General features: G+C 38.5%; 1 long non-coding RNA gene across 1 annotated transcript in view; it reads left to right on the forward strand.

Moving 5' to 3' along the window:
* LOC142027418 (uncharacterized) overlaps positions 1 to 20,573 on the forward strand; it is a 46,131-nt gene that overhangs the window by 7,608 nt on the left and 17,950 nt on the right. Inside the window, exons 2-6 of the long non-coding RNA XR_012649127.1 lie at positions 7,573 to 7,651; positions 15,143 to 15,248; positions 17,838 to 17,924; positions 18,611 to 18,675; positions 19,618 to 19,695. This is a non-coding gene — a long non-coding RNA (uncharacterized LOC142027418). The remainder of the gene's footprint in view (positions 1 to 7,572; positions 7,652 to 15,142; positions 15,249 to 17,837; positions 17,925 to 18,610; positions 18,676 to 19,617; positions 19,696 to 20,573) is intronic.

A 20,573-nucleotide genomic window follows, 5' to 3' on the forward strand; every position in this document is an offset into this window, starting at 1 on the left:
CTCTCAGACAGTGGACAACAAGACCCAATGAGGAGTAGCCAAAGACAGTTAAAAAGGAGAGGAAGATGTTCTCAGAATGAGTGGGATTGTCTTTCCTACCTGGCCACAAAGACTTTCATGAGCAGTGTGGCCAACAACAAATATGCCAGAAAATATAAGTTAGTCCTTCATTGCCCAGGTAATCTAGTATTTGAAAAAAATAAGGTCATGTGTGAAGAACAGCTGAGCTGAGCCTGAATATGGGCTGACAAAAGTGATACTAGCAATAGAAAAAGGCATTCTGAAAACTCAAGGCCATGGTTCAGTCTCCTTTGTTATAGGATGTATATTCACAGCCAATCTGTGTTATATACATGTAATTGTGGATTCCTTTCTGATGTTGACCTCTTAAAAAACACATGTAAGTGGCACTTTCTGTCCTTTTCAGTGAGCAAGGGAACAGTCCTAGTCAAACTGTGACTGGCCATAGTTATTCAGCCTTCCTTGTGTTTTGGGCAGGCTGTAACAATGTTGCAGTTAGTGCAGAAAAAAATCATGACATGCCTCTTCAGGTTGTATGGTAATTGGCTAACAAGGCATAGAATTTCAAATGGAGCTCATGTTCTGGGTCCTCAACTGCAGAGCGTAGCAGGGAGAGCACAGGGGGAGTCTGACTCCAGGCTCCACACTGTGGTTGCTCCATTGCAGAGTGGAGCTTTCCATACTAAGGCTGAAACTTGTCTGTGTGAGGGCTGGTCTTAGGTAGTGGAATGACTCTAAACACGAAGAGCTATTGCTGACCTCTTCATTCTTCCTCTAAGTGCCAAGTGTACTTCTTAATTTATGTAGGGAAAGCAGGATCACAGAACAACACAACACTAAAAAAGTTGCCATAACTTTAACAGCGGGGTACCAGCTAGCACATTCCTGTGCCCAAAGAGAAGATGTAATAACAAACAACAACTTTGTGCTTTAAGATGCTGTGTTTCACAACTGCTAGTCATGCTGTCTGATACTGGAAAGTGCTCAGCAGAGTGGTTGTGGTATAAGAACCTGTATGCAGTAAAAAATAGTTCAGCTTGACTTTCTTTAACAACCATAAATTTGCTTCCTGTCAATTCACGTGTCAGGGCGACACCCAGCTTCTGAAGACCTATTCTGTTCTAGCATGCTGTGTATGAATTAAGCTGTTGTTATGGTTGAAACATTGGTGTTCTGATGCTACAGCTTGTGGCTTCTCACTATAGGATGGTAGAGACCAAACAGTGTATATGGAGCTTACAGAGATGAAATCTGCTACAGGCAAACTACTGACAAATCCTTCTTGTATTTTTCCACACTACACCTACTGTTAGACAGAAATCAATACAGTGAGATACCACTTGATTTCCAGGAAGAGAGCTATCAGCAATGATACATAGTTAATTGCCTTAAAGTGACACATTTTAAAAAAGGATCTTGACAGCTTTGTGCTTGCAGTTTTCTGCTTGAGCTGTTCCAAAACACAAAAGGCTGGAGCCTGCTGCTACAAGTAAAGGCTGTGGGACTCATGGGGAGGTACCTTCTCGTCAGTAAAACTGAATCCAAGTTCTGTATTAGAGAACCCCTCATTCACTGCTGCCTTATAGTTAAATTGAGTGATGCTATTCAGAGCAGTTAAGGCTGTGCATAGAAAAATATATTCAGTTCTAAGTATTTTATTGTTAGAGTAATATCACCAAAAGTGAGTGCATTCATGAGAAAGAGTCACAACTTCATACCATGAAGGAATGAAGACTTGAGAATAGGAGCAACTGAAAAAACAGTACCAAAATTCAGCATGCCAGGTAAATTTGTGTGTGAATGTGGAGAATATAGGCTTTTGGTAATAATTTACGATTGCTAAGACATACTAGACTGTAGTATAGCTTCCATCAGCTACAGGTCTTAAATAATTTATATCTGGAGTGAACTACATATTTAGGTACCTAGGAAACCTATGCATTTACTGGAAAACAAAAGAAAATAATGATTTGTATTAGCCAGTTCATACTGCAACTTTATATATGGTATGAAGATACTGATAAAGATCTTTGCCCCATATGCTTCACTACCTTTGAGGATCTGCTTTGCATGTTACATTTCTGGTCTTGCTGATCTATATTCTCTTCTCTTTCCTCTACTTCACCATTAAGAGTTCCTCCTTTCTTTTATCTCCTTGTGCTCGTTGTCTCCTCTTCATTGCCAAGCTACTTTCTTATCTTTTCCTTTTCTTCTCTGCTCCCTTTAGCATTACCTTAAATACAGCTGTTATATTTACAACTTGCCCAGAATCCGTCTGTCAAAATAATGCCTTCTAAGGGTTGTCTTAGGGAGAAGGTTAATTGAATAAGAGTATTTGTGTGCTGTATTTATACTATCACTCAGCTGTATAACAAACCAAATTCTGCCAAAAAATCTGAAATTACACTGAGTTCCATTTCCTCTTGTCTCACCACTTGCAGTAACAAGTGCTTTGCAGTCAGAATTTAGCAAACAGAAATGATGTGGTCATGCATAAGGCATAGCAAAATCAAGGCCAGTTTCTTAGTACTGAAACTCCTCTGTAGTGCCAACAAGCAGTGAAATCTTGCTTTAAGAGATAAGCCAGAGAGATATGAATCATAGCCTGAAAGCATCTACACTGAGCTGTGAAGCATTCTTTCTAGAGCCAAGGCCTCAATTTAGAAATTGTCATTGTTACTTGAAATTCTGATATGAATATTTGCAATCAAGCTTTAACCTTGAAGAACAGAATTTTGTAGGTTTTGTTATTTATTTTTGGTTTTCTTGCAGCACTCAAATTTCCCAGATGGGACTCGGAACTCATTGTCTTGCTGGTGTATAAACATGTGGAAAAATGCAGACCTTCTCCCAGAATCAGGGATCCCAAAAGATTATATAAAATGGCAGACAAACGTTAGTGGTAAGAGATGTAACATACAAACCAAATTGTTATTGTAATCATAGACTAATGCTCCCTCATTCTTTACATTATCATTGTCTATTCCTTGTCACTTTCCTGCCTCTTTTCTTTTGCCCTTCCTTTCTTCTGTAATTAGGTCCACTTTTCATTCAGCCTGTAGAGGTTGACTTTAATATACTTTGTCTATAGTTAATTAAGCAGTGGGAGAATCTTCTTGCAGATATATATATATATACACATATACACACACACACACATATATATATATATACTCAAGATTGGGTTCAAGTCATGTCAATATCAATATATCCTGAAACACACAGGCTATTCCTGTTCATATTTTAGTGCCTTTTCTGAATAGTTCCCTTATGAAACTGCTTGCTAGTATTTGCTCCAAAATTCTAGTTCATAAAGTATTACTTTAATTTTATTATATGACTGTCTGTGATAATCAATGTCAACTAAAGGCATAATTAATTCACTAATGATAGTTTGTTGAACAAGAGGCATTAACATTTCCACTATCCTGGTATTTTATATGCAGTCCTTAGCAATGTGAATAAATGTATTTCAGAAATGCTTACAAATCTTATGTCACTCATTAATTGCCTGATGAGCTTGAAACAAAAGGAGCTGTTAACAAATTACTTTTAATGCACTGGATTTGATGAAAATTCTCAGATTGTGATGACATTCTCCTGGTAGGTTCCTGTGGGCAGCTTCATACTGTATATTACATACATGTCAACATTTAACAGCAATAGTATATGCAGGTTCTTCTAAATTAAATGTTTGAAAAACGTGAGTGTGAAGTTGGGTAATCTCATCTTTGGATGTGTTGAGTGCACTGTTCTCCCCTGAGCTAATGGTGGATAATATGAGCTTTGAGAGGAGGGCTGGAGCACAGTGCCTTCAGAGCTTGCTTTCTGAATTATTTCCTAAATTATTTTACAATTCTATGGTAATCATTAGCTTATCACTGAAGATCAGGCTATTAGTCCATGTACTGTCCAATGCATACTATTGATAGGGTTATTGGAGTATATTCAACATGTCTTTTTAGATTTTTTTTTTAATACTACATTTATGCATACTTTATTACAAGTTTAATTGTGCATCACTGAGAATATACATACTTTATAGAGACTCAGATGACCACTAATGCCTCGAAATACAGCAATACATTCAGAATAAGCACTCATCTACTTTGGAGTGATTACATGTTTGGTGTAAAGATGTATTCCACATCTCATTTTGAAAAAAGCTGGCCTATAGTGCCTTTGTGTACTGCTCTGACCCCTGGGAAAGCTCCTCAAATGTTGTGTAAGTTATTGTCTAAAGTTGCTTTGCAGGTTATTTGTAGCCCCGTGTTTCTTAGACCATTCACTGTTCTCAGGAATGACCTGGTAGTTGCTGTCTGCTCTCTTGCAGTGTTTTAGGTGTCAGGCTCTCCTTTTCCTGCCTTTTCTTCCTTTAGAACTTTTTCATTTTATTTTTTCCTTGCTTGTTCCACTACATTTCCTTCTGCTGACTTTTCATCTGGCTTTATTTAGTGTTGTCCAGGGCATGTCTTAGTGTCAGGAGGCAAATTTGGTAAGGTGGGCTGGTACCACAGCCTGTGATCTATGGGAACCCTTGCCACAGGCAGAAGTACTAGGAGCAGATAGATACAGGGAAGAAAAGGAAGATCTGATTAACAAGCTACTGCCCTCACTGCCTGAGTTAGGACTTGGTGACAGCCAGAAACTAGTACCTTACATAAAGATGAGCTATTGACTGTATAGTGATGGGATCTTGCCCCTTGGGAAGCAGCAGTTCCTGGCTCTTGCTAAGTTCCTTCCAGCAAGTTCAACCACTGACTTAGAAAAGAAAAATACAATCTGACATATAATCCTTGACAAGTTGCTGACCCTTGTATCTGAGGGATGAGAGGAAACTATTCTCAGTGTTCACATAGTTCTTGTCTCTAGAAGCAGTAATTCTTTGTCCACAGCCTTAAAAAAAAAAAAAAAAAAAAAAAAAAAAAAAAAAAAAAAAAAAATTCTGGGTTGAAGACAGAAAGTTCGGTCTCATTTCTGTGTGTAAGAAGTCCCTTTTACAGATGATTGAATTCAGCTGTGGCTGGGGTGAATGTAACAATTGTTTAATAATGTGAAGCCTGAAATTATATCCAGCTGATTCTGCAGGGGGATTTTGCAGGCAGGAAGAAGTTAATTATCCAAAGCTGGATCCATATCAATATTAGTCTTATTGGCTCACACACTGTAAGCTTGATAGCTCTAAAGTGGTAACTGACTTTTTTTTATATCATTTGTGAGTATATGCTATACTATAAGAAGGAACTTTTCCAGCCAGCTAAAGAAACAACTTTTTGCCTGCTTATTAATCAATTACGCTTTTCTTGAGAAAAAGAATGTAACCTAACATAATACTCCAACAGTTACTGCAAAAACAAATTTAAGTAGAAGCTTTTCAGGTCATGATACAGGATTTCGGAATGCCTTTTCATATCATGGATGCTGCCTTTTAGATGAAAAAGTTTTGTTGTTAATAACCTTACAACTGGTTTTTTTTTTTTCCCCCTCAAAACTAGTAAGAGTCACCAGGACCAGTATGTTTTCAGTGTTCTCATTGGTAGTAACATGAAGTCATCTTGATGGTATGAATATAATGAAGAATCATAGCTAGGTTTTCATCATATTAAGGGCTAGCTGATTTGGTTCCTGAACTGTGAAGTGAAACTTACTGATAAAATTCTAGACCAGCAAAGCTAACGAGTGTTTTATTATTGACGCTGTAGGGTAAGTATGTTCTCTGAGGAGTTAAATCTTCACCCACTATTAGAAAGTTAAGCATGAGCACGAATGTATATTAATCCTAATTCTGATTTCATTTAAATCAATAGGAATTTGCGGTTGAGTTAAATAACAGTTGGACTGTGCTCCTGTTGTCAAATACTGTAGGGTTCTGCTGACCTCTGCTAACCCCTCTTGTTTATATGGAACCTAAGTGATCAGTACCATGAATTTGTAATGATTTACAGGAAAATGCTCAAGAATATGGATTGTCATAAAAATTACCTTATTTCATCTTTAACTTACAACTTGACTTAACACACCAGTTAAAAGATTTTAGAGGTTATAGCCCATACTTAAAGTGAAGTTGGTATCCCCTTCTAAAGTCACTTCAGGGAGGATGAAGCTCAGACTCATGAAGGAGTGGAAATAAACCTGTCACTATGCTCTTAAGACAGGTTGCTGCTCGGAAATTAATAAGAAGAAAATACTTATTTGCAATTATAACAATGGCAAGACATTTTGAATTACCTACAGACATATGGGATCATTGTGAAAGTATCTTGAACTATTCAGAAACTTTATAAAATACTGCTATACAAAAGTGAAGTCATTCCAAGATCCAGCAGTATCCTTTTTGGTTTTTTCCCATGTTGTTAACTGAGGAGAAAAAGTGTTCTAGGATATATAAAGCCTATATCTGGTAAAATAAATCCTTACTTCAGCAGCAACTGTCTTATCCTTTATGAGACTTTTTAATGTTAATGCAGTGTATGTGTGTTAAATGAGGTTGATCTATATGTGCTAGTTTTGTAGAACTAATTTTTTTGCAGACAAAAAAATGACATCCCTCTGGCAGACAGAATTCTTTTTCTGCAGGGCAATTTAATCTGTTGTGTGCACAAAATACGTAATGACCAAATAATGTTTTGAGAAAGTTGCCCATGTACAAATGGAGGCTGAAAAACAAAGTTTCCTTGGAAAACCTTAATGTATAAAAGAAGTAGAGGGAAATTCTGATCTCACTGAAGTCAAATTTTTTCCATTAGCTTTTACAAGGTCAGTTTTCATCTTCAGTTTTCCAAGAATAGGATACCTAAGTGAGTAACTGAGATCTAAACAAAAATGTAAAGAAAAGTCATGGTAACAGAGGTCTTCCACATTTTGAGCCTTTAACAGTACTTTTTTTACAGTGCGTATCTTTTCAGTTACTGTAGATTTTTGAAACGTATCTTGATTTTTGAAACATTGATGACAGCACTAGTGTCAATTCCTTTATGAAATGAAGCTCCAGTATAATGGAGAAGTGAAATGGGAAAACAAGAAAACAAGGACAGGATGCTTACTGCTTGACTGACTGACATACACATGGCTTAAAAGGAAAGGAAACACAGCAAATCCACTTCCTATTCGAGTCAAACCCTAGTGCTAAAAAAAGAACTAGGGATAGTAGCAGCAAAGTAAGTTGTCTGAGAAAGGCCCCATATTGTCAAGGTAAAAAGGAGGAAAAGGCAAGTAAGAAGATTATTGAAGAGATACAGAGCACATTGTGGCTCTGTCAACTATATTTTGGGTAGTGTATAAATTTTAGCTTCTGCAAGAAAAAGAAAAAATTTCTTTTATTATTTACCTTACACAAAGAATTATAAATTGCTTACAGTAAGCTGCTTTGAGCAATAGATTGCTTTAAAACCCCACCAAATTTCAACATTTCAGTCTTCTCTATTTCTTGCACTAAAACCTCTGGGGTTTCTGGCAGTTTTTGATTACATTTGTAAAATGGGCATACAACTCACTCTCCTGTGAAAAACAAATGTATTTCACTAATTATTGTTATTATGTTATATTTCCTAGGTCACTTCTTTGAATTTTGCTGATGATAGTACTTGTCTACTTTTGAAGAGTATGTAAAGACCTGAGGCGATGACAGCAGGTACAGCAAACGTTGTGTTGTTTAATGTTGGTATGGGAAATGCCTCCTAGCCTAGCAACTAATTAACACAAGAATGAGATTTGATAATTTTATCACCTTAGTCTAATGTTAGTTGTGGTATACTAGTAGTAGAGTCAAACCCTGCACTGTTCCCCTCAGATACAAGTTTGTTAAGGCTTTTCCTTGCAGCCTGTATTTCCTAGGCAACAATCAACTTTTAAGTGGGATCTGACATGCATTTAAACGAATGGTTTGAATTTGTGTGCCAGACTGTATAAATCTACTGACTGCAGACCTTTCAGAATCTGTAAAATTTTCATTTTTTTGGGACATCTGTTATTTTGCTAAGCCCGATCACCAAGCAAAGCCCTTTGTGTTCTCCACTAACCATGATTAACCATCTGGCAGCTATCTGTAGATTTAGTTTCCCAAACCATAATTTCTTTCCAGTGCTAAGCCTAGGAGGACGACTAGGGGCCTCCATTGGCGTCTGCTTTTTTGTTATTTTAAAAAATTACTTCCAGTATTTCTGCCCAGTACTTAGCATCCTTATTTACTTTAGAGTATTTCCAGCAGATGGAGAGGAATGTTCCATTTTCCTCACATTCAGCACATTCCCAAAGAATGCTGATTTCTTTTTTTGGGCTATAATAGAACAAGATACCACTGGAATAATATGTTTCATAAGGGGTTTCTTTGATGCTTGCACTTCTTGATGATCCCAGAGATCTCTTAGATGCTACTGTTCATCATCTTATCTTGTGTTGCTTTTACTATGCCATAAAAGCAGAATTGTAGTCTGGAGAGCCAGTCTGCTCTGAAGAAGTGCTCCAAGTCTTCTCTACCGTGTCTTACAGCGCTGCATTCATGAAAACCATGCTAACCATGTCCGACAACTACAATTTAGAAAACAAACAACTGCTCCAGCTTACAGGAAGAGCAAAATAGTGCTCAATTCCAAGATAATAAGAATTGTTAGAAAAGCAAAACAAAACATTGTTATCTGCTGTTTTTCTTCTGGTTTGGAAGAGTGCCAAATTTGCATGCTGTGGGTGCTTGTAGAAGCTTTAAATTATAAAGACTAACTCTACATTTTCAGTAGTGCTTTGTGTCAGTGACCTGGCTTCCACACCCTTTGCTACAATACACAGGATTTGTATTCTAAATATATGAATCAATACTATTGCAAGGCTGGAAAGCACAAACTTTCCATGAACTTAACAGTGTTGTGAAACCAGTGAAGCTATGTTGAAGTTATGTTGCATTGAAGTGGTTTACTGTTACAGGTGATGAGGATGGTGCTGTACTTTACCTTTGTAATGTAATGTCAAAAAGAAGAAAAACTGCTGCTTTCAACTACACATTTTGCAGCCCACTTGCAAGTTGTACATAGGTAAGATTATTTTGAGGAGTCTTCCCAGCAGCCAGATTACTACATTTGCAGTGAAACAATTCTGTTCTAAGCCTAGGAAGTAAAGATAAGAATTAAAATAGAAACATTTATCTAAACTTTGTGGTTAAATAATTATTGGGAGCAGGAAGTCTGCCTTCCCAGTTTTTTCATCAGCTGATTCATCCAGATCAGGTCTTGTATCAGTTCTGAATAGGCTGAATTCAGTGTAATTTAGAAAGTGTCATAGGGGTTTCTGAACTTTTTCAATGTATGGTAAGAGAGGCTGTGGGTAGTGTAGCTACATGATAGGCTTCTCTGTATGTGCATAGAGAATTATTATGCAGGACACAGAATAGGGTTAAATAACATTAGTAGGGAAAGTCGAAGGAAGGACCATGGGAATAGGTCATGGTTTCTAATCTTTCTAGGCTGCAACAGAGGCAGAAGCTGTTTCAGAGTGTGTTCTGGGAGAGAGGGTGTGGAAGGTTGTGCAGTCCTCAGGGAACTCATGATTTGGCAGGTGAATTCTGCCTTCACAAACATGCTCATAGCCTGTAGCTCCTGGCATCTTGCCTGTTTTTCTGGTTTGAAAAGGGAGGGGTCAATGTCCATGTATAAAAGTACCTCTGTCTACAGTTCACCTCAAGTAGTTTTTGAGTAGCTGCCACACTTTCTAGCAGTTTGAGGCCTTAAGCCTCAAAGTCTGTGATGGAGAAACTTTTTTTCTAAAAGCACCAGGGAACATAAAATATATATTTTGTGTGTGTGGTTTTTTTTGTTTTTTTTTTTTTTTTTTTAAATATAAACACTTGAACTACATTGGAAATATTGTTCTGATACAAACTGGAGTTTGTCCTAAAGAGTATGAGAAATATTTGGGCAAAAAGATGTTTGTCTTTCTATTTTCACTTTCTACATTAAATCATTCAAAGCTTATGGGTGCTGATTATACTATTTCCTCTTCTTGTAATGCTCTTCTCTAATACAGTCATGTAAGCATTGCTGCAAATGGGTCTGTTGTATTTCTTTTTTCTTTTCACTTCAGGAGTGTAAGTGAGTCTAAAAAAAGAGTTTTAAAATTCTAAAAATCTCAACTATTTAGAAAAATGCTTTAAATGCTTTATAATACTAAGAAAACATCAAGTATTTATACTAAATATATGTGGAGGCTCCTGTGACATGAGACAAAAAGCGTTCTGAAAGCCCTACTGCCCTTATCTGCTGGTATGTTTTGCAGTCCAACAGCATCCCAAAGCTCTATAAATGTTATTTTAAAACTGACTGGAACATTTGAAGCTAAATCACTTACTTGGTTCTGACTGGCCCAATGTGACTCTACAGTGATTTCACACTAACATATGCAAGAATCCAAGCAGCTGTATTTTTCAACTGGCCTTTTTGTATCTGTCCTACACCAAATCCAATCTTCCATTTTAGAGAATACGTTTAAATCTGTGGCTACTAAAAATAGTAATGGGAATGAGGTAAGGGGTGAGAGATGGTCTGCAGGAGGATTAGAGGGCACTCTGTGTAAAAGATCCTTCAAAAGAGTGAAGCTATGTAACTGTTGAAAGAACGTGGATTTCCTAGTTTATATACATTGCTGACATGTTTGGAGGAGCACAGACTGTTATCATTAATTTTAAAATATCTAATCCTTAGAGAAAGCCTAAAGAATTATGCATATGTGATGATTATATTCTATCCAATGCTAAAATGCAGCCCCTCCCTAGGGTGGAACACAGTGACTGTTAAAAAGGGCTTATCAGCACTACAAGGGTTGTATGTTTCTGTGTTAATAAATCCATCCTGTCATTTCACAGTGAGAAAGGTGGAGTTCTATGCATAGTGCATAACTAGGAAGGACAGGCAGTGCATATGCAATGCCTGTAAAACTGATAGAATCCCACATTCGTATAAAATGAGAATATGACAATATAAGCTTATGAAAATCAAACAGCAAGGACGTTAGTCTTATTTGGAAGACCCTGTTGCATTGCAATGACAATATGAAGGGTTTCACTCTATTTGAGAATTAAAAGGCCCCAAGAGAGTAGTGCTACAGGGAAAACAACCACCAGAGGTGTAAGAAAGAGAAAGCAGACCTTTCACACTTGAATGGTTTCATCAAAGTGTCATGTAAAGCACCATTTATTTCATTGCTGAACGTTGTTTCACAGAGCTCACATAAAGAAAAACACAACGGGGAATGAAGTTCATGACTTTTATGATTTTCTTACCATAGTTCTATGGAGAAACGGGTGAATTTTACAACATGCTATCAGCAAATATTCTTTCTGATTCATGGATGTCAGAAATGGATAAGCTTAGCCTTGCTTTCTCCAAATAACATATCTATCTTTTACACCTGGAGGATCTGAATTAAGGAGATAAAAGGAAAAACCACTCCCTGCTACTCTGTAAGCTTCATTTCCTGTTGAGCCATGTTGATAACCAGAGTGACTGATATTAATGGAGAGTGGCATAAGATTACCGCCATTTTCAGTCATGAACTACAAACGGGCACCATATTTTCAATTTCGGAAAGGTACTAACAATAAGTATGGCTGAATCACGAAACCAACCAAGACATCTTTGCTGTTTTACCTTGACCAAATTGTTTTATTTCACCACTGCTGTTACTCTAGCTACTCTATGTGTAGCCTTCTTATTTCAGTTCTAAATTTTGTGATAACAGGGTCTACTTCTTGTAATGTATTTACACAGTAAGAAGCACAATGAGATTTAAGTCTTCACTGGAATGTCCAGGTGCTACTTTGATATAAGTAAATCAATTACAAACAGTTAAATAGGTAGTCATGTCTTATGTATAAAAGATGGACTTTAGCACAATTAGAGTCTAATGGAACAAGAATGAATAGTAAAAGATTTGCCTGCAGCTTGGGAGAGGACGGATGCAGTCTGAGGCAATGCTGGCTTCTGCCACAAGCTGTATTTCCAGTTATGCTTACTGCAAAGTGAAAGAGTATTTTGCATAATGGAATTTGCATTTTTTTTTGCTGTTTAAGCCAACCACACAAATCACACCCTAAATGGTTTCTCTTTTATAAATCCCAGTACAACTTACTGTCACGTGCCCTGCTGCTCAGTGACATTCCACTCTCCCATAAACGTATTTCTTGGTTACTTTCTTAAACTCTTGCTAGAGGCTATTAAGCGTACTTGCCAGTAAGATCTTAATTTAAATTGGATAAGTATTCCCAGAAAGTCAAAACTGTTAGCACAGTCCTAGCACTATATGGCACAGCTGTACAAAGCTGAACAGTTTGCATGTATATAGAACACATTCCTGAGGTGGTGCCTGAGCTAGCTATGTTGGTGCTGGCCAGTATGAATGGGTGGTGTGAAAATCAGTATGTGTTCACAGCAGGTCACCAGGAAACCACAAGAAAAGGGAGAGTCGCTGTTAGGATGACAATGGGAAGAGAAGGAGCAAGCTCCTCTGCCTGGAAAGCAGGTTCCCATTTTTGAATGCAGAAACTGGAACTGTTTTCTGGTGTTTGTTTCTTTGTACGTAGGAAGCATAGCCCTGCAGATATTCTTGAAAAATAATCAGATCAAGTCAGACACCATGCTGCTACCTCTCATAAATATCTTATTTTGATTTATTTGCTGGTCACTTAGGATCCAGTGGCAATAGTTGCTTTCACAACTACTGTGAATACCTCCTTGAAGCTCTTGATTTAGCTCAGATCACATTGTGAGCTTCACCTTGGAAATGTGGCATCTTGTGGTTGTTCCTCAGTTCCTTCCTTCCCCCTTGGCAACAGCTTTCCAGAGTGCCTCTGTATGGGCACATGGGACTCAGAGCTCAACACATCATTGTCATCTTTCCTTCCATTTTGTTGCTATGCTGCTCTGTTGTGCCGAACTAGGCACTACCATTTCCTCTTTGCAGGGGTTTGGGGTGGCAAGTGTGAGTCTCAGGAAGCAAGTTCTGATTTAAAAATAGTGTATCATACTAATCCATTGAGAACACCACTGAAATAAGTGAAGGTAACATACCTTTTTTATAAAGAAAGCGACATTTTTTTTCAGGGTACACAGGAGAAATGAACTGGTTTTGTTTTCCTAGAATTTCAACATTCAGGTGACACTCCTTTACCATTAAAAACAAAACAAAAAACCTACCCAACCACCCCACATCACCAAGTATTCTTATTCAATGTTTTCTTATTCACTGTACAGACAAGACTACATGCTCTGGGAGATCTGCCCAGGAAGATTGGGTAATCAGTTTAAAAATGACAGACTGACAGTTTTAGTAAAAAAAAAAACCCAAACCAAAACAAAAACGCCTGAACAAATACATATCATTACACTAAGGTGGTACATCATACCCTGATGTACTGGAACTAATTACAACCATTTGATGATGTGACATGGCTGTTTGAGAGTTCACATAATGTGTGTTTCCAATAAAGCATCACATTACTGTGTGTTGATGGCATTAAGGAGTTAACACTAGGGAGTTAACACTGTTCATCCTACTATGTGTATAACATTTCAATAGCTGGAGGGTCAGTGCTGACTACTTTCTGGGATCTCCTGAGAACAGAAGAAAGGAATACTCCCCAGCAGAATTCAGACTCTTGAAGAAATCCAGATGGCTGCCAAATCAGAAGTGTCACTAGGGTATTCTTCTCCCTAAAAATTCTTTCTTAAGCTGAGATACAATTTCTGTTATGAAAATATATTTAAAAATAGCTTGAGAGTTGGTTTCTCAGACTAACTCTAGGATTGAGATTGTTGTAGATGTGCTTGAAAGGAAGTAGTTCACACCTGTGGCGGCATTTCTTTGAAGGTCTCTATTTAGAGAACATTTTGACACAGATCTCTGACATCTCTCAGCTTCAGGCAGCTGAGGAATTTTTCTTGAAGAACGTTTGGAATAGAAAAATCAACTTGACTGTCAATGTAATAATGTTACATAGTTAAATAATAGAATGTGGTTATGCATAGCAACCAACAACACCCCCCCCCCCCAACTCTGTTGTGTGGAATGCAGAATTTGTCACTCTTGCAGATTATAAACTTGCAGAAATGCACATAAATGTGAGAATTAGCTTGATGTTCTGACAGAGTAGAGAAGATGGGCCAGAGGGTAAGTAAAGCTTCTACTTATGTAATGGCATGTTCAAAGAAAACCATAAACAGTGAAGGTTAGTGGAGAGAGGAAAGTCTACAGGCTTTATTCACAGTTTAAATTAGGATAATTTAAGTCATTACTTGAAACAATTGGTACTTGTTAGTTTCAGCTGGCCCAGCTGTTGAACTTAGCCCAACATTTGGGTTAGTAAATTACGATTATGGAGTTTAGAACATTAAACAAGGGAATTATGCTAATGTGGATTTTATTTCCATGGCTGCATGTATCTGGGTGGCACAGTAATACAAGAAACTTTTCAGAGTAGACTGCTGGCTGAAACAGAGTGTATCAGTAGAGAACTGAACTCATCCTACAGCTTTCCAGTGGCCTCCATGGTTTGAGTTTATGATTTTGGTTCAGCTCACAGAAGGCAGTTGTAAGCACTGTTTGCACTGGCCTTTTAAACCTTAAAGGTAAGTCTGAGAAAAGAACAAAGAAACTTGTGATTTAAATTTTACTGCAAGAGTTTTCCATTTGTTGCAAATGGAGAACATGACAACCCTCCGTCTCCTCAGCACTTTCCTGTGGTTAACCTGTAAATACAGCTCTGCATTCCCAAGTGCTGGTGACCCCCCATCTTTTTTGGGTGAAAATGATGTGCCAAGGTGCTTAACAACCGATGCTACCCAAGAAAGGTTGTGCTGACCTCATGTACCATTTTTGGTGTCCCTCCATGGGCAGTACTACAGGGCAGCAGCATTTCGATTTGGATCAGCTAGAGGATGTGAAACAAAGCCGTTCTCTGTGAGAACGGCTGCAGCTCTCCTATGTGGTAACAGTCATTGTTCAGTGAGTATTACAGAGAACCTACTGTAGGTATTATATGATGTGTTCAGTTAGAATTCACAAAACATGTCAGGAGAGCAGCTGGAACATGCTCTTTATGTATTAGCTTCTTTAATCTCTTTTCTGTTGTTTGGAATGGCAGAGTGGTACTGTGACTCCAAAATCTCTTCCATCCTCTAAGGAGATTGAGTCGATGAGAGGACAAGGAGGATCAAGGAGACAAAGGAAGAGCTAATCTCAGCTGGCAGGTAATTTATCCAATGCAACTCTATGCCTTTCCGAGCCCAGACAGTAATCACACAAAGTGACTGCCATAAGTAAGGTTGTCACTTAATTTTCCTGAAGATAAAGGCTCTTTCTCAGTCCTTTACTACTGCTCTGAGACTGTGGTTCCTGGCCAAGATGCCCAGCATCCTGCATGAACTGTCCATTGCTGTGGGTAATGTTGCTTTTCAGACTGTCAGTGATAGCACTGTGACTACCACACACTCCTCAGCAGGAGCTTTGCAGCTGAGCTTGCCAAGGTGGCTTTTGGCCAAGAATAAGCATAGGCCAGTGGCCAGGATCTGCTGTCAGACTCTGACTCTCTGCACTGTGCCCTGAGGAGACCCATTTATAATCTTTACTTTTCAGCCCTTAATTTTCTTCCTGCGTTTCTCCACCTGATTGTCATAAATGCTGAACACTCATAAGCAAGTTCCCGTAAGGAGGGAAAACAGAAGCTGCATTTTGGAGGTTTAACACTTGAGCACTGAAGATAGCTCCCAACCCCTGTTCTGAGAAGCCACTATTGGAAATCTAGGGTCTAATCTTTCTGCCTTAGTTTCTTCATGTGTGACATTGGGATAATATTTACTAGCCTACTGGGAAGGTTTCAGTGATTGAGTGATTACTTTTTGTTAAGTGCTAAATTTCATTAGAACTTGTAAAAATATCCTCCAGTTTGCTACAAGATCTCTGTGGATTTTGGTAACCAGGTGCTATCCTCACATAAAAGCTGAGAGGAGAATAAAACCTCTGTGAAAGCAGACTATCTTCCTGTTTACCACCTTATTAGAGAGCACAAGAAGCGTGCAAAAACTGGTGCTTGCTTTTTTCCATTTAGATAAAGAGCTTACCCTGGTTCCTGCCACAGCTTTACAGTCTGTTTTTGACACTTGTATGACATGTGCTAATCTTACATTTGCAAAAATAACATTGAAAACTGATGTTGATATATCTGATGGTATTGATGTCAAAATTTTCTTTGTGAAAAAGAATTTGGAAAAGTATTTCTTGCTGTTGTGAACCAAGAGACTTAGGACCTCATAATTACCACGCTTAAGAAGGTGGTGTCTGAATTCTCAATGACTGCTCCAAGGAAAGGTATAATATAGCTGAAAGTTCTGACACACTGATTTTTGCATTTCTAAAACTACGTAGTATGAGCTCTGCATCAGGAGCAGTGTAGGAGAGGCTTGAGCTCTGCTTTTAAAGTGCCTATAAATGCAGCATTTGATTAAGTGTACAGTAGGCATGTATATAAAAGTGAAAACAATAAAATCCTGATGTAAATTCATCAGGCATTAAAAAAACCCAACAGAACAGAAGGAAGTTGAAGGACAGAAGGGCACAAATTGCTTCTCATGGCCTGTGCCACTGACAAGTCACTATGTCTCTGAGTGGAAATTTCCATGCACATTAACTATCATGAACCCTGTTAGTGTGCATGATTTTGTGTCTCATGAAGAAATTTAAGCAATGGCAAATCAGAAGCAGCTTTCTCAAGATATATCTTGGAACCCACAATGAAAATAAGATGGCAAATCTATTTAAAGGAAATTCAATCTTTTAAAAATGTTTAGCTGAGAGGAAGACCACAGGGACAATGACAAACTTCAGGTGGCTTCAGTCTGTAGTTTCTAGGACATTCTGAAAAAAATGCCCAAATCAACAATGGGAGGAAAATCTCTGTAAGATCACAACATAGTGAACAGTGGAAGAAACACTAGACACTGTAACAGGAGAGGCCAAAGCACAAAAATATTTTTAGAATGTCAAGTATTAGAATTTTCAAAAGCTTCCAACCCCTTTCTGATAAATTCCCTACACAGGATGTCTCTTTGGATCAACAGCTGGAGGGTGAATGGACCTTTAAGAAGCTCCAGACCTCCAGATCAGAAAAACAAGTACATCTGTCTGGTGCTAGGATTTGGACAGAATGGGAGGCAGAGCCTCCCTCTGGGTTAAGTTATCTTTTGACAGTTTGGTTTAGCTGTTCTTATTAATACATCTCTGCCTTATTTCCAAGAGTCTACCACAAATAGTCACTTCAGAAACAGGACAGGATTGGCAAATTTCAGAAACTGAAAATGTAGTCTTTACAGCTGTATATTTTGTATAGCCTTTCTGGTTAGACCTTATTTTTTTTCCTTCATTGGATGATATTTACCCTCAACTTCTGTGTATGAAAGAAACAGTCCCATTTATTCTCCATCATTTAAGTGCAGCCAACTATTCATGCGCTGTGGGAAGGTCTCCCTTCATAGTTTTCAGTAGATGTGCAAAGCTCCTTTCAGCTCAGTTGACAAGCTGAAATTATAGCTGAAGTTTGTGGCACTGTGTGAGCATGGGATCTGCCTCTGGCTTCTTCTCCTCACTTGTCCTTTTACCAAACTAATCTTCCTGATGTAATCTTGATTGGGAAGGCTATGACTGTGGGGTCTTTTGTGGTGGTGATGATGGCTACAGAGACATATTGGGAGGGCTGGACCGAGCCTTAGTGCATTGATGTGTTTAGACAGTTTCAGTCTGCTCCTGTGTGATACAAGGAACTCCACCACAGCTTTCTTCCACAGGATGGGATCCCACATGCTGAGCACAGAAACATTCACAAAGGTGCAGGAAGGCACATGTCCTTGGAGTCAAGTATTCCTCTTGGACAGGTATGAACACCCCCTTGACTCTGCAGGTTCTTCCTGGTGTTTGCAGAGCAGCAGAAGGTCACACCATGATGCCAAGTAGCCTAGAGCACCACAAACAGTGAGGTGGGGAATGGAAAGTTACTGCAGGGGGCTGTACCATGTAGGTGTCTGCAGACCTTACAAGGCTCAGTAGTAGCAGCAGAAGGCAGGCCTTTGACAGTGTTGGCTAGCAGGGAGGGAACATTTGGACTTCAGGATCCTGATGGGCCTGGAGTTTATTTCTTGCCTCTGTGTCAAGTGCTTCACATCAAGTACTACCCACTGCCCTTGGTTAGAGGTGGCTTTGATGCTGGACACCTGATAACCTCTGGTCTAAACTATCTCTCTCCTAATGCTGAGCTTTTCCACTAATAGGGACAGCGCAGGAAAATCTTTACTTTCTCTGAAACTAAGGAACATAGGAAAACCCTATGAAAATAATGAGAGAAAAATTCCACTTTTAAAATACAAAGACAAATAATGTATACTTTCAATACTTCTGTCTTCTTCTAAATCATTATTACAATGCAGATGCAGAGAAACAGGTCTGATGACTCATGATGATAGTATGATCAGATGAGCTCTTATAGACCTATTAGAATTGTTTGAAATGTTGCTATGCTTTTATGTCCTGAAGTGGTAACTGTGATGCTTCTGGTGTTTTGCAGTGGAAAAATATATGGATTGTGCAGACTCCTCTTTGCTGATGGTAAAAGAATGCAGTGTATTTCAGGTGAAGAGTCAGAGATCTCCACCTCTGGCAGTGGTAGGGGTGTTTAAAATGCTTCATTAGGTCTGAATTTTAGAGGATATAGCTTCCTTTTTAGGTATTTATACAAGAAAATTAGCCTGCTCGTCAGACACTCTGCTCAACAATAGAATAGCCTTTGAAAGATCCTCATAATACTGGATGATCCTTTGTTTTACATATGAACATTTTTCTTTGTTTTAAATAATGGACTAGTGTTAACCTCCTGCAGAGTTTACTGGAAGAGTGGACCACTCCATTTGGTATCAATGTGTAAGTAAATGGTCCTCTGGAATAAAGGCTGCACCATTTTTAAAAGCATTTGCAAATTCTGTTCGTAAGAATTGTATATAGAATGTAGATCATATGCCAGTGAGGAAGTATATTGTGTTTTGGTCAGAAAACATATCCTGTATTATGTATATTTTCTTAGCTCTTTGTGCCAAGCCAAACTCCCCAGGCACCTAAGTACTGCAACACTCTGAGTTAACACTCAACTAGTGCCACAGAATAATGTGCCAGAGATATTTAATCACTAGACAGAGTAAAAAAAAATCTCTGTCATGACCTACTGACCAGACATTTCTTGGCAATTGCTAATCTACTGTGCTAGCCTTTTATTGTCTCTCCTGCCATTATCTTCCAGGAAGGGTCAGAGCAAGAGGTTAGTGTAGCTGAAGTAGGTATTGGTTCATTTGTTATCTTTCATGCAGTAAGCTGCAGTCAACAGTCTGCTCTCCTCTGAAGGTGAAAGACTTCAACTTAATTTGACTTGTTTATTTACTGTAGAATTTGGCTATCAAACCCCAAAGATAAGAATAGTTCCTTGTGGGAACATTTCTGAGAATAATTTTTAGTGGTTTCTATGAGCACTAATTTTTAAAAGATATATATTTTGTAGATTATGAACTACTTCTTTATTGACAGTCTACAGAAGAAACACATTAGAAAAGTGACCTGGATCTTAGTTCAGATTACCATGTATTTAAGACCGTCTCTGTTCAGGTAAGTACTGTATTCTATGCTTACTTTTGAACAGGCAATTAGATTTGCATTCCTTTCCTGAAAAAGTCTATTTGCTGGGTTGGAGACCCAAGGAAAAAAAATTCCTTCCTAGAAAAAGATAAGGAAAAAAGGGGGAAATGATAGGAAAAAAATCAGCTAGCAGATGTCTCCTGTCACACAAACTGACTGTATACAGGAGGCAGTGGTAATGTGTGTTTCTAGCTTCAAGTGACTGCACCTGAAATTCTGCATTTTTGAGGAAAATTAATGTGAAAGACAGTGTTATCTTTGTTCAAAAATTGTTCATTATTCAGCTTTGTCTGCCCATGCTGCGTTAATAAAGCATGGCTGAATAGGAAAACCAGAAAGCTGACTGCTTCCTTTCTGGGAATGGAAGTGTCTAGCCTAAGGCATGGGGGAATGTCGCTCCCTTTCTCTCTTGCTGTAATACTGGAAACATTTGAAATTTGTTCAAGCCTCTATGGGAAGCCAACACAGACTGCTCCTGTATCTTCGTCTCCAGCATGGAACCACAGCTGGCAAAGAAATGGGCGCCACCACAGCTTTTATATGATTGCCATTAGGGAGCCCAGGACTCTCCCAGTCCCTGGACAGGCAGGGGAACACAAGAGATGAGAGAGATTGACCCCCTCTCTCAAAGCCAATAATAGCAGTGGGGATTCCCTTCTACTCAGGAAAACATGGAGTTGCAGCACATGACTTGCCTCTTTTGAGGTGTCCCAATTGATAGCAAAAAGCTTGGTTTTCTTACCAACTCAAAATGGCTAGAGTGCCGATGGAGTTACAAACATTTGACCTCACTGGGATTTCCTTGCTGTGACATTTGGTTTTCTCTTCCTTCCACACACTATACCCAC

Source organism: Buteo buteo, chromosome Z (assembly GCF_964188355.1).
Source record: "Buteo buteo chromosome Z, bButBut1.hap1.1, whole genome shotgun sequence".
NCBI lineage: Eukaryota > Metazoa > Chordata > Aves > Accipitriformes > Accipitridae > Buteo > Buteo buteo.